This window comes from Sceloporus occidentalis, unplaced genomic scaffold (assembly GCF_023333645.1).
Source record: "Sceloporus occidentalis isolate IW3139 unplaced genomic scaffold, rSceOcc1.0.p SCAF_5, whole genome shotgun sequence".
Classification (NCBI taxonomy): Eukaryota; Metazoa; Chordata; class Lepidosauria; order Squamata; family Phrynosomatidae; genus Sceloporus; species Sceloporus occidentalis.
Genome location: NW_028316985.1, coordinates 79,435,798 through 79,450,589, shown reverse-complemented (window position 1 = coordinate 79,450,589; position 14,792 = coordinate 79,435,798).

Genomic DNA, 14,792 nt, shown 5'->3' with positions numbered 1-14,792 from the left:
ATCAGCTATCGGTTCTTCTATAGAGAAGGGTTGCTTGTTGCTTTATAATGAATCAGGTCATAAATCCAGCTAGTTTAGGATTCTCTCACCAAGGACAGGAAACATGTGGGCAACATGCAGCCTTATATCCAGTTTTCTGAAGGTAGGAGGAAATATTTTACACAAAAAACTTTCCCACTGCAATGAGAGAATGGTGATATTAGAATATGCAGTTTCAATCTCAGCCATGGCACCTCAACTGTGGAATGCTCTCCCACTGGAGTTTTGATTGACACCAAACACACTTATTATTTAGGTGCCAAGTTAAAATTGGCTATTCACCAAAGCCTTTGGGCCTCATTAATTCAACTCAAAGACTTTTATATACAGCTTTAAAAATGTTTACATGTTTTAATCTGTTGTAAACACATTATGTTATTTAACATGTTTTAAACTTAAATTATCTTACTGTTTTAGACTGTTTAACCCATTTTAATGCTGTTGTAAACTGCCCAGAGATCTATTGATATAAGGCAGGTTAGAATCATAGAGTTGGAAGAGACCACAAGGGCCATCCAGTCCAACCCCTGCCATGCAGTAAATCACAATCAAAACATCCCCAACAGATGGTCATCCAGCCTCTGCTTAAAGACCTTCAAGGAGGAAGACTCCACTACACTCCGAGGGAGTTTGTTCCACTTTCGAACAGCCCTTACTGTCAGGAAGTTCCTCCTAATGTTGAGGTGGAATCTCTTTTCCTGGAGCTTGCATCCATTGCTCCAGCTCCTAGTCTCTGGAGCAGCAGAAAACAAGCTTGCTCCCTCCTCAATATGACATCCCTTCAAGTATTTAAACAGGGCTATCATATCACCTCTTAACCTACTCTTCTCCAGGCTAAATATCCCCAGCTCCCTAAGGCATTCCTCAAAGGGCATGGTTTCCAGACCCTTCACCATTTTAGTCAACCTCCTTTGGACACGCTTCAGTTTCTCAATGTCCTTTTTTAATTGTGGTGCCCAGAATCAGATCCAAAATAGCTGATCCCCTTGCTGCCTCTTCCACCTTTTGGACAATGAAATTGTCTCCAAGGCAAGTGAGGAATTTGCTAGACATTGAGGGTTTGGCTGAGTTTGACTTCCAGCAAATATCAGGATAGTTGAAGTCACCCATCACTACTACATTTCTCCTTTCTGAGTGTGTAGTCATCTATTCTAAAAAAGTTCTTTTTGGGGCGGAGGGAGGCTGCGCCATTTCGCTGCTCTGGCCTCCCTCAGAGGCAGAAACAGGTGCCTCCAGCCCACCCATTTTTGGGTGGTCTGTTGAGCCCCAGTATTATTAAAACATTCTTTAAAACAGTTTAAAACACATAAAACAGATTTGCTGGACATTGGAGTCAGGTACGTCTGCATGCAGAGCACATGTTTTGTTACAGAGCTATATCCCTTCCCTTGAAACTATTGGATTAAACAAAATGGGATAACAAAACCTTTTCAAGTCATTTTGCTCATTTCCTGAAAAAACAGCATGATTCATATCAAAACAGAACCTCCCAAGACCTTTGTCATTTTAATATGGTTTACTTTCGAGCACACTAAATATATTCGTATCTGTGAAACCCTGGTCTGCCTATTCTGGGTGATTTTAAAGAACCAGTTGTGAGGTCCTATCCCCCCTCCTCAGTTATAATTTCCCTTCAGGTCTGCAATACATTTAGCTGTGGTCATGACTTCATGTTAAATTAAACATTTTCCCCCACACATCATTATCTGTTTTTCAAAAAGTAAGTAATTAATTACAGTATGTTTTCTCCAAAGCATGCTATTGAAAAATTAGGCATTGTTCTGGGGTGGCAGAGGAGAAATTTTGCTGGAGAATGCATGCCATTGGGAACCACTTGGTAACTAGATTTATGCTGCTTCACAGAACAGGTTTTTTCCTTTCTTATTATTTCATCTTAAATATTTCCAGCCCATCTTTCAGCACAAGCTTCCAAAGCTGATAACAAACATTTTTAAAAAAGTATAATAACTAACAGTTAAGAACAGTACGAAAGAGTGAAATTTTGGAAGAATTACAAAACATAGCAGAGGAGGAAAGAAATGTGTTTCTTCCAGATCGTGAGGAAAAAATTACAGGATGTTTTCCACAGAGGTGTTGGCTGCTTGTCTATCAGTTATAGTGTCCTTTTCTTTGACAAGGCTTTATCCCTGGATATTACTACATATAACAGCACTAGGTTCTCATCTGAGGCCTACACAATGATAACATTATGGATATAACCCAAATGCAGAATTAAAGCAGTTTGACATTATTGTTCTGTTTTTACTAACATCAAAATTAGTAAAAATAGAACAGAATTGGCCATGCTGACAGTAAAACCAATTCTGAAATCCACATTGCAGGAATATTTTAATACAACCAAAAGGCACACACACACACACAAATATCTGTGCAAGCTTTTGTGATCTCTCAACCTCTTTATCAGCAAAGATGTTATAAAGGGAAGGCAGGGGGACAAGGCATGATACCCATGAGCCCTGTTGTTCTGAGATGGAGAGAACAGGGATTAAAGTTATTGTTGTGAAATGTGATCCTGAACATAGAGATGAAGAAGCTCCATTCACTCATGGTGTCAGTTGATATGCTATGGTATTAGTGCATAAGGAGGTGTTTTACTCATGTTTCCTCCACTACCAGTTAAGTCACACTCCTACATGCATGTGTTTGGAGGGGAAGTAAGGATGAAGAAGAGACAATCCACTATTCATAGTTGCTTTCCACACAGGTCAGAATCTTGACAAAGGTTTCAGCATCTATGGAGAACTTCCGTAGATAATGTGGGATTTCTCTTTCTCTGAGATGATACTGAAGGTGAATGAAGCAATGACAGAGGGTGTGGTTAGGGCATCATGTGTTTGTTTTGACACATGAATAGAATTAATGTCTGAAATGTAAAATCACAGAAGGTTTGAAACTATAGCTGCATCTGCACTGCAGAAATTATCCTGGTTGACATCACTTTAACAGCCATGACTCAATACAATGAGATCCTGGGAATTGTAGTTTTGTGAGACTTCTAGTGTCACAACAAACTACAGTTTCCAGAATTACATAGTATTGATCTATGGCAGTTAAAGTGGTGTCAAACTGGATTATTTCTGCAGTGCAGATGCATCCTAAAAGGGCAAAGAAAGGAAGCCTGAATTATGAGCTTTTCATGACTGTCCTCTAGTTTCAGTTTAATGAAACCATTATTGTTATTAAAATAATGCAATCCCTGGCATCCATGGAATAGCTCTTTCCTCATTTGCTCTCTCTTTTATTCTTTGTACCCACAAGCCTATCAAGTCTGCTCTCAAAACTTGCCACTTTGGATGTTGTAAACATAAAACTCTCTGAAGATGGACACTGTAATAAAAATCAAACAGCTAACGCCAAGGAAAATCTAAGATAAATATCGACCTCTCTGAAAGTAGTATGACTCTGACATTGGTTGTTACCGTGTTCAGCAGTCTAGCTTGATCTATTGACCTGTTGAAACTCACACACTTGCTTGAAGTGCTAGCAACAATCCCATCAAAGTCAGTGTGACTAATTATTGGTGACGAGTGCCAGTATGCTTCCATGCAAGACTGAATGCTCAGCACTTTGTAGGTTCAAATCCTATATATGCAGCATTTTTGTACAAGGAGGTATCTGGTGATGAATTACTTGGTGGCTTTATTCCTTTCTCAGCTATAAGACTGGAATATGAGCATAAGATTCAACAGTTAATGAAATTACACCACAAAAGCAAATCAACAGAACCTGGAAAACTATGCTGGTTGGGGGATTATTGGTCTCGAAGTGAAAGAAGCAATTTTTCCAAGCCCTTCAAAATTAGGGTTACCAGATCTCAGGTCCTGGTCCCAAATCTCCAGTTTTTATGGAGGAAGAAGACAAGGGTGCTTCACTCCTTAGGGCTGGAGCGTGGCTTTGGCACAGCTTCTGTCCTCGTAGGATGCACGCATCATTAAAACAGCATACCTCCAAAGTGACCCGAAGCAGCATTATTTTGGCCTGTCTGTTTGAGTCCTCTGTCTCATAGCAACATCTCCCATTGCAGGATCATGGACTTACCATTTCAGCATTGCATACATGCTGGGCAAGAGACACATCTAGTTTGAACCTTTTTTATGGCACCATCTTAGTTGTGGACCTCCCCTTGATAGTTTTTAGGCAGGTAGTCAAAATATTTATTTGTTTCTTTGTTTGCTTGGCGTTATACTAGTTTTAGTGCTCCCAATTTTTGCTCCAGGACTGTGTTTTTCTTACTGTGAGCCAGCTTGGGGACTCTAGCAAAGACTTGAAAAATGATATAGATTTTTTTTCTATAAACAAACAAATACAAATATTTGAGCTTCAGGCCAGCCAGATCTCTGAAGCTTCAGGCAGGCCAGTGTTGCAGATAATACATGATGTTAAAAAATGCAGTGAAACTCAAATTTCACATGTAATATTTCAAAAGATATTTCTTTTTCGGTTTATTCCCCTTTGAAGCATTGCTTTAAAAAGGATTAGTTTTTCCTCTTCAAGAAACACTTTTTTTCTTGGAGTTGACTTTTTTCTTTACTGTGGGGAAAAAGACATTCAGTTTTAAACCATCTTTCCTAAACAATTCAATCCATTCTTTTTCTTTGTAGGACAAAAACCTGCACTTCACTCTGAGTGCATTTTTGTAAATGTGCTAGAAATCTTAAGCAATCCTTCTTTGGATCGAGGTTAACTGTTTTCATTTGGTGAGTCTGAGAGTACATAGAACTCATTTCAAAGAAGGTTAGAAAGTTTTTTTTTTATTCTAGGCAAAACAAAACAACAAGCTGCTCTGCTGGGAGAAATGAAAGCTAATGTGTTTGGGGAAAACCATACTTTGTGGAATCAAAAGATATGGAAAGCAGCTAAGCTTAAAGAAAAACCAGAGAGTGAGAATGGATAGCAAATTGGACATGACTATGAAATGCACCAACAAAATGTTTCAACTCACTTGAGAGAGGTGCATTTCATTACGTGGTAAATTGTATAGTCATGCGGGCCTAATTCAGATACTATGGAGAATTGGCAGCCATGTTGAGGATTAGAATGGTTTCTATCATAAAAACAGAATGGTTCAAAGAAATGCCACCAATCAGAGATTTCAGGTTTTCCATAATAATACAGCGCGCCTGCGTCGTACGCGGGCGTGCTTTACGCGGACTTGAGCTGACACACTCAAGCCGTGGGGAGCACGCGGAGCGGAAGGGGTGGCGTGTCCCATTCAATTGAATGGGCGCGCGCTTCCGTTGCGCCCCGCGCGCCGCCACGCCACCGTGCACGAGCCCCATTGTTTCCAATGGGGCTTGAGCATAGGCGGAATTCGCCTTACGCGCAGGGATCCGGAATGGATCCCCGTGTAAGGCGAGGGCCGACTGTACTAGGAGATTCACCCAGTGGCTGTAGAGTAGTCAGCATTCTTTTGGCTCCAGCTCCTATAACAAATGGGGCACATGCTCCAACATTTTACAGATTAAAAACTGGGATAGAATGAGTGCTATCCTACACACAAAACTTTATCGCACGAGCCTACTGTCCTGCTGCAATCACACTAGTTAAACAATGGAAGCATATTGATTTGGCGTTTCTTATCACACCACAATAGTGTGTTAGTGATCCATGGTTGTGTGATCTATTTTCCACACTGGCAAATGCCACCTTCTGGCAATACTGGGTGAATGTGCTCACAGCAGCATTGAGCTTCAGGAGTGGAGAGCAGCAGCAATCATGGGGGCCAACGCCTTCCTGAAGCTGGCTGATCTGTGAATGTGCACACAGCAGCCGACTTTGGGAAGCTGTTGGTGGCCACAATTGCTGGGAGGGGAGCAGAATCATCCTCACTTACACCACCTGACTGCCTGAGAAGCAGAATTGTATCAGAAGGGACCTCTTGCATAAACACATTAATGCAATAGCCATCAGATTGAGAATCTATTGATGGGTTTTGCCTGGCAATGAAAAGGTGCACTACAGTAATGAATGGAATGCAAGGCAGCAGCAGGATGAATGCAACATCATGTGATAAGTACCATCCAAACTAGCTGCAATCTTTAGTGGCAAGTTTGCAGTGACTGTCACCAGAGAAGCGTTCCCAGGCATTGCATAATTGTCGCTTGCTATTTGATGTTCCTTAGTTGCCTGTTTTATTGAATCATTTCCTGTATTGCTATGTCCTCCCTCCAGTCCATCTCCCCTGATCCAGGCCTCGGAGGTAGAGAAGAACTGTTGGCCCTCATCCCCTTCCCCTTCTCCTTTTGTGTCATGTCTTTTTTAGATTGTAAGCCTTAGGGCAGGGAACCGTCCAATTAAAAAGATTGTATGTACAGCGCTGTGTAAATTTACAGCGCTTTATAAATAAAGGTTAATAATAATAATAATAATAACCAAATAGCAATAACAAAGTCAAGCAACACAGTTGCCAAGGGGAAAAGTAGGACATTTTAACAACCACTGAGAAACCAAGAAAGAAGATGATGACGTGTGATTGTCCCAGCCAATTGCAGGGTATGGGGTGGGTGAGCAGGATTAGACGGGCAATTTCAACTCCCATGACATTCAGTAGGCCAGGGGTAGGCAATCTTTTTGAGCCGGGGGCCGCGTTGCTGTCCCTCAGACAACTGGGGGGGCCGAAGCCAAAAAATAAATAATTAAATATTTTTTTAAAAAAAATTAAATATATAAATAAAACAGGACAAATGTAGGACAAAATTTTCAAATGGAAGACACTTTTTTTTAAAAAATGGAGGACACACAAAAAAATTTGCTGATTTTTTAAAAAATGTTAGTATAAATGCATGTTTCTGAGGCTTCTATAGACAATTGCCCCCCAAAGGCCCCGGCGGCAATCGGCGGCAGGACTGGGCTGGGGCCGGTCCCAAGGCCTTGCCGGGCCGCATCTGGCCCGCGGGCCGCAGGTTGCCTACCCCTGCAGTAGGCTGTCCTCATTTCCCACTCTACCTCACAAATACAAAAACTGCTACTGGCAGCAGTTGAGAGAGATGGGAACATATGGCTGTTGGTTCATTCTAAAACTCTTTTGCTTCCCAGGACCCCAAGAAGCAAGCAAAGGATCCAGAGAAAAGCCAAATGATATGTATTCCTCTCTTCCTGCAATCACAGAAAGACCCTGGATACTTCTTTCTAAAAGAAGTGTCTGAAATGGACAGGAGGAAGAGTGGAACATTGGGAGGGAGGGGGGGAGAGAAACTGCAACAGCTAAAAATTTGGCCCATTTAGATGGGGACTTGAGAGACACTGCAGAAAACTGGGAAGCACTGCGGACCACAAATGGAGGCTTTTGTTGCTGCATGTGGCTTGTGAGCCACATGATTCTCACCCCTGCTTTGTATTATGTGGATCTTAATAATTTACTTTACAGGATTGTTACATGTATGGTAAAGCACTACAGATCATGCAACATTAAATGCCTAGCATCTGGTTTAGGAACATTGGCTTTTCTACTAAGTGGCCGCTGATGGCTTCCATATCAGTTGGGTAGCAAATCTTGTCCAAGTTTCAGTCTGAACCTGAACGGAACTATCAGAAGTGCGGAAACTATTGTGAGGACAGGATTTGGCACCTTTTGTAGCTTGTTTAAAGTCAAAACTAAAACCTAGGGTGCAGTCACTGCCCCGTTGACATGGAAGTCACCCACCATCACTGTTTTTCCTTTTGGCTACAAGTGCTGAGCCAGAATCCATACTGGAGTCCATTGCATTTAGGTGGTAAATGTTTAAAGCTCCATGTAGTCATTTCAACCTGAATCTATATTTCTTAAGTTAAAATGAGAGAAAATCATTCACTGGAAGCATTTTTTTTCCTTTTTTCCAGGCTTTATGCTTTTGGTGCTAGTTTGAAAATTGCTGGTGTGTGTGTGTGTGTGTGTGTGTGTGTATGTGTTTATGGTTTCCACCTTTCCCACCTATGTGCACTCAATCCCAGTTGAGGCACTCTTACTCATAAGTTAGAAGAGGAAGTTACAAGTTTAATGTAACATGCAGTTTTGTGCCTAAACAAAGAATGTGAATCAGGATGAACACTCATAAAGCTTTCTCTAAAGGCTATTGTTAATAAAGCACAAAAGAGTATTTTATCTTCTTATGAAACATAATATCCTCTGATGATAATAAATCATCAAAGTGTGTTGGCTTTGTTATTGTCAACTTTCAAGTACTTCCCCCGCACTGGCCTCACCAGGCTGGTTCTCTTTAGCAAATGTAGTTAGTAGGGTGCATGTGGTTAAAGGAAAAGCAAGGGGGCAGTTAAGTGGACATGGTACAAAGAAAAAATGGAGGAAATGGGACGATCTGAGCCTGAGTCAATATTTTGTTGCAATTGTAAAATTATCTTTTAAAAAAAATCAGACTTGCTGTGTTTCTCCATTAACCAGCTGGTGTTTTATTTATTTAGGTTCATATGTTTTTTAAATTGCTGCATATTCATTACATATCCTGTTTTCTTTCTTAACAGTTTTATGATGGTCAGTATGTAAAGAGATAGGATGATGTTGATGATTGGCTCAAATTTGTGATTACAGTTATTCATATGCAGGGACTGGGCAAGGCTGCATCCTTTCACTTTACTTGTTTAATTTATATGCTGAAAACATCATAAGAAAAGCAGAATTAGAATCAGTAAAAGGAGGAGTGAAGATGGGCAGAAGCGACATTAACAACCTAAGATCTGCAGACGACACCATAATATTAGCAGAAAATATTCAGGAATTGAAACAGTTAATAAAGAATGTCAAAGATGAAAGTGCAAAGGCAGGTCTGATGATAAACATAATGAAAACAAATATAATGACCACAGAAGAAATACAGAAATTCAATCTAGACAATGAGGAAATTGAAATAGTTAAAAAATTCCCATATCTAGGATCAAACATTGACCAGAAAAGAGACTGTAGTCAAGAAATAAGAGGACTAGGAATGGGAAGAGCAGCTATGAAAGAAATGGAAAAGATACTGACATACAACTGAGCACTAAAGTCAGAATTGTTCAGGCCATTGCATTCCCAGCTACCATGTATGGATGTGAGAGCTGGACAGTGAAGGAAGCAGACAGAAAGAATATCAACTCATTTGACATGTGGTGCTGGAGAAGAGTACTGAAACTCATGCTACTTCCAGAGACTTTCCCCCTTCTGGATTAGCCCTTAAACTTCATCATTTTCAAACTTGTGGTCTGAAATCCTTGGATATGAGATGTTGCCAAAATCTGGAGAGAAAAGTGGTTTCAGAAGTGAATTCTTGAGTATTTGAGAATGGAAGTCCTGCACAACAGGAATGGAAGTCCTGAGCTGGCCCTGGCAACAAAAAGGCATTTCCATTATAACTTTTCTTTGTTTTCCTGTTATCCCCTCCATTACATGCCCAAGATAGCATTTAAATTTGAAAGAACATAGAAAGCATCGCTCTGTAGATATTTGCAGTTTGATGGTGCTGGTGGTGGCGAGCTTGTTTGAAGGGAACTACTGGAGAACCATGAAATGTGAAAGTATGCAGTAGAGAGGCAGCCATGTCCAGTACAGCTGTCCAAAAAGTCACACTTTATAAATAACACCTTCTCCCCATTTTGAATGTCTTACTTTGTCAGAAGATTCCTGCCCCATTCCCACTAGTGTGTTGTATAAATGTCTCCCCTTCATGGCTGTTTATTGATTTATTTAACTTATACCCCAGCTTTCTACTGGCACAAGACTCAAAGCAGCTTTCAAAAATGTGAAACAAGGACAGCTAAAATCTTGTTTTCCAAAAATAAAACATAAACAAAATATCTATTTAAAAGACACATGGTTAAAACAGGTTCAAGATAGTCCTCAAGCAATGCCAATTAAAACCGTTTGAGAACATCAGCATCCAAACTTCCCTGAAAAGTTATTGGGCTTGGAGGCAAAATTATTCTCACAACATAAAAAATATGCTTGTTTACATGTGACACTTTCATCCGCTGGAATGATATAAACAGATGGTTATTAATTGTTGCCATGTTTAGGAGCCTACTGTTTTCAGTTGCTTCTTGTGAACAATAAAATACACCTCAGTGGTTCAGATTTCAAGCTTGCAGAAATGTATTAATTCAGTATATCATTGTGGCAAATACTGTTCTCTTTGTTGTTAGATAAAATAATACATAGGCATAATTTAGTGTTCTTATTTCCAAAAAGCTGTCTGTGTGCAACATGTTTTAATGGATTTTTCTTTACTTTATATTCACAATTAGTTGAGAACACTATTTATGTGTGAAGTGAGCACATAATTTATTGATAATGACAACAATGTCTTTAAAGTGGATAATAATAAAAATGCACTCTTTAGTTTCCTGTAGAATTTTTTAATGATGATGACTTTATAAAGCACCTGCCATTGCTACAAGCAAACACAAGTCATATTAGGAAGGAATGATGGAGAAAGAGAAATATATCTGAAAAAAGATGATGAAGAGTTGTCACAATCCTTTTCATCTGAGTGTCTAGTCCCTCTCTTGACTAGTGGAGGGAATGGGAGATCATGGCCTGTGCTATGACAAGGTTTATTAGATTTACTTAAGAAACAATTTTTGGGGGGACCATTGTATGAAGCTTAAATGAACACTGTATGAGACAATCCTGTGAGGAGCTACCCGACCAAACAACTGTGGCCAAAGGGAGGAGCCACTTTCTTTTACTTATAAATTTGATGCATTCAGGTTGTGGCAGGAAAGAATATTCAAAAATATTCAAAAATGTTTGCAAGAAACATTTCCAAGAAACCCTGATGAAGAAAAATTTCAAGAATTACTCATGGTTTCTTTCAAGCGTGAACTTAAAAAGTTTTACACCACTAATTCAGGTAGCATAGATGCTGATGTTGACAGTTCAGGAAGGGGAAGAGTGGGGAAATCCCAAGTTGGACAAAACTATTCATTTACATATAATTTTTATTTTCTTTCAAAAGGGATCTCAGTCATGTACGACAATGCTCTAATATAACAAAAGCAGGAAAATGACAACACAGAAAGGAGAAATAAACACATTATTTGTAAGTTGCTTTAAAAGCTGTAAAAGCTGAGCAAACTGACAAGAACTGTATTTTGCATCTTGGCTAAACTGTGAGTTGATGAAACAGAAAGTTAACAATCAATCTTCTCTCAAATTTATTTTGAATTGCTTTTGCCAGATACATATTGGATGCACAAGGATTTTGCCTCCTACCTGCTGTATTGATATACCAGTCGGTCTGCACTGGGGTTACATTTATTAATTTTTATTTGTTTCGTAATAGTAGAGTAATAGTAAAGTATTTAAGAATTCCTTTTAAAAAATCCAAACAATTTAAAAACCAGGTTTTAAAACAAATCTTTAAACAAAATTAATAATAATACAGCTTTGGCTGCCCACCTTCTTGGAAGAGAAATCCACAACTGAGGTGCTGCTACAGACAAAGCTCTCTTTTGTGCACTAACCACCCCAGGTATTAACAGATAGAAGAGGGGATCCATAGAAGATCTCAGATTCTGGCCTGGCTTTTACAGGCAGAGGTGATTATTTCAGGTAACCTAGCCCAAAGCTTTTTGGGGCTTCATAGGTCAAAAGCAGCACTTTGAAATGAGCTCAGAATCAAATTGGAAACCAGTACAGTTGATCAGAATTGGAGATACAGGGTCTCTGAAATGTATGAAAGTCAGATAATAAGCCGATCACAGAATTTGTGTTGCTCATTCCGGTTCTGTTCTGTGCTGCCAGGGGTGAGCATACAGGCTTCATGTTGTTCATCAAGACTGATTCCACCTTAAGGGCCCCTGAGAAAATCAAAAACTTTAGAGAAGGCAATATTCACCACCATTTGTAATACAGATTCCTTTTGGGTATATTGCATACTTGTTTTTCTTAGTAGTACCTTGGCCTGTAAATTGTATTGTTACATTCACACTCTGTCTTGTAACACTGGCCTGATAACAATTAAGGAAGTTTTAAGAAACAGTGTGGACTTTGTTACAGAGAGTTTAAGTCAGCCATTTGAGCTGTGATTAGTATGTTTTCTAGGTGTTTGGGCAATAATGGCTTTGTCGATAAGGTAATCTTACTTATAGGATGCTTCGCTTGAAGGTTTAGGCCATTGCTTCTGGTCATTATAGTTTTACACTCTCCTAACAACCAGTGTAAAACTCTTGCTAGTGTTGTACTGCTTGTCCTCTGCAGAAAATCAATATGGATTCAGTGGGGGGAAAAAATCTGAAGAAGTACAACAGTTAATTCCAGCTCAAATAGATTTATCTGTCTTTCTTGATGTCTGGATGTAGCTTTAACCTGCCTAACAGTCCAAAAGTCAAGACTGGCCAGTAGTTGGATATCTTAACAATACTAGTCACAGGATGTTGGAAACTTGGAGCTATTTTCTTCTGTACCTATTATTAATGTACTTTGCATTTTGTTACACGGCCCTCCCTACTACACTTTCCTCCATTAGCATGAGTGGGTTGTTATGGGTCCCTAGTGCTCTCTTCTGCCCGCATCCTTAACCTCACTTCCCTGCCCTATGTGTGTGTGTGTGTGTTTGCATGCAATTCTGGAGTTATGTGAATGTGATTTAACAAAAATAATTTAATAAATAAAGGGGGAGGCTGTTCTAGAACAGGGGAAGAGGGAGGAGAGAAGGAGACACTGATACCATATAGCTGTGCAATCTTGGAATTGCTACAGGAGTAATTTGCTATGCCAAAGGACATGTGTCATTGGGAACATATTGACTGGTTTTCCATCATTGGCAAAGGATGAGCTAACCATCCAGAACAAAGCAGCAGTGAGAGTGAGATGATGTTGTGTGATAGGTATCGCCAAAGGTGCTATTATCAAACTTTTATGGCAGTTTAAAAGCCGCATGTGAGGAAGTCCTTGGGATAGATCTGGAGCTAAAGAAAGTAAGTAGACTTTCCTGTTGATGTATCTTCTGCTGTTGTACACTGTTTCAGATTGCAGGTTAGGCAATGAATATTTGAATTCTCCCCCATATCATATAGGGGCTGTACAGATAAGAAAATCTCCTCTGGATCATTGCCACAGCAACCACACAGGCTCGCCAACGATCCGTGCCACTGCCAAGGTGCCATTAGCACCCTGGAGCAGTGTGGTGATGTCTCTTGTGCACTGTACCATTTGGACATGGTGCACAATGTATGTCATCAGCGTGTGCAGCATGTGAATGCGCACGAGCCAAAGTGGCACCGGGAGAGCACTCCACTCTCCTGAGCCCTAATTTCAGCCCCATACCCGGCCATAATCTCTATGCATACAAAACAACAACCTCCTGTCCTTCCCCTTTCCAGAATATCCTCCCCTCCACTATAGCTTTACATGAATATGTCCTGTTTTACATGAGGTATTTGCCAGAGCAATAGGAGATGTTAATACCCACAGATTTCCTCACCCTTAAAGAAAAAGGACTCACTAGGGCACCACATTTGGGGGCAGGGGTACAACTGCTTTGAGATGTTCAGGATTTGAGGACTTCCTGCACACCCCCCCCCCCAAATAAACGACTCCCTCCACCACATTTCATCCCCCCAACCAACATACAACCTAAATGCAATAAATAATTGAAAAACACAGAAAATAATTTGCAATTTCATGCAGTAGAAATAAAACTTTTAAAATGCTTCATGCAATATGAAACAATCAAAGATTTACATTCCTATTTGGCATGATACAATGTGGGAACTGATTGTGCCTAGTGTAATTTCTGCTAACCTTGATGCTACATTTTTAGAAAGGTAACATTTCCAACGTTTAATTAATTAGTATGTGGATTGGAATACACTTTCCTGAATGTTGTAACACATTTCTCAGTTTAAATATAGCATATAATACCACTCAGTTGTGTACAAAATGTGTACATTTAGAGAAATTGCATGTAAAAAATAAATATGCATTTTATGTGATTTTTAAAAAGGCATACTTATGCAGAAACTGAACAGAATACAGTGGGTCCTCTAGATTTGCTTAAGTTAATTGTTCAGTTAATTGTTTACTTTTATAAGTAAAAGAGGAAAAACCACAAATAACAAAACCACCATGTTTTTATCTGAGAGAACACCTCTCTAGGAATCTCTAGGTCCTCCAGTGCAATTCGATTGTCGATATTCACTGGACGGTGATAATAAAATCACACTGGAGGACCTACAAATACCAACTTCCACCAGTCACAGTGGAGGACCTAGATATTCCTAAAGAGAATGTATTACTCACATCCATGAATAATCAAATGGACAAAAGTCAAAGCCGCAAATGCAGAGGTTTGACTGCATATACACTAGTATATTTCACTAGTCATTCATCCATTTCTACTTAATGGATGTACTTTTTTGAACTGCAGTTCCCCAGATTCCCTAGTCAGTATTGTTGTTGTTGTTGTTGTTGCTGTTGCTGTTGCTGTATGCCTTCAAGAAATTTCTGATTTATGGTGACCCTGATGACTGGGGATTTTTGGCAAGAGGTTTACCATTGCCTTCTTGAGGCCAAGATCATGTGACTTGCCCAAACTTCATCCACTGGATTTCATGGCTGAGCTGAGAATTGAACCGTGGTCTCCAGAATCATAGTCCAATACTCAAACTGCTATGCCACACTGTATTTGGCATAGAAAATGAATTTTCCAATGGTTCCCAAGTAATGCATGGAAAGGTCTTAGACTGGTCTAGTGCACTTCATCTGTCACAAGCAGGAGTCCTCTCCTCTGCAAAAATACACTGATCGAAGACTGATTTCC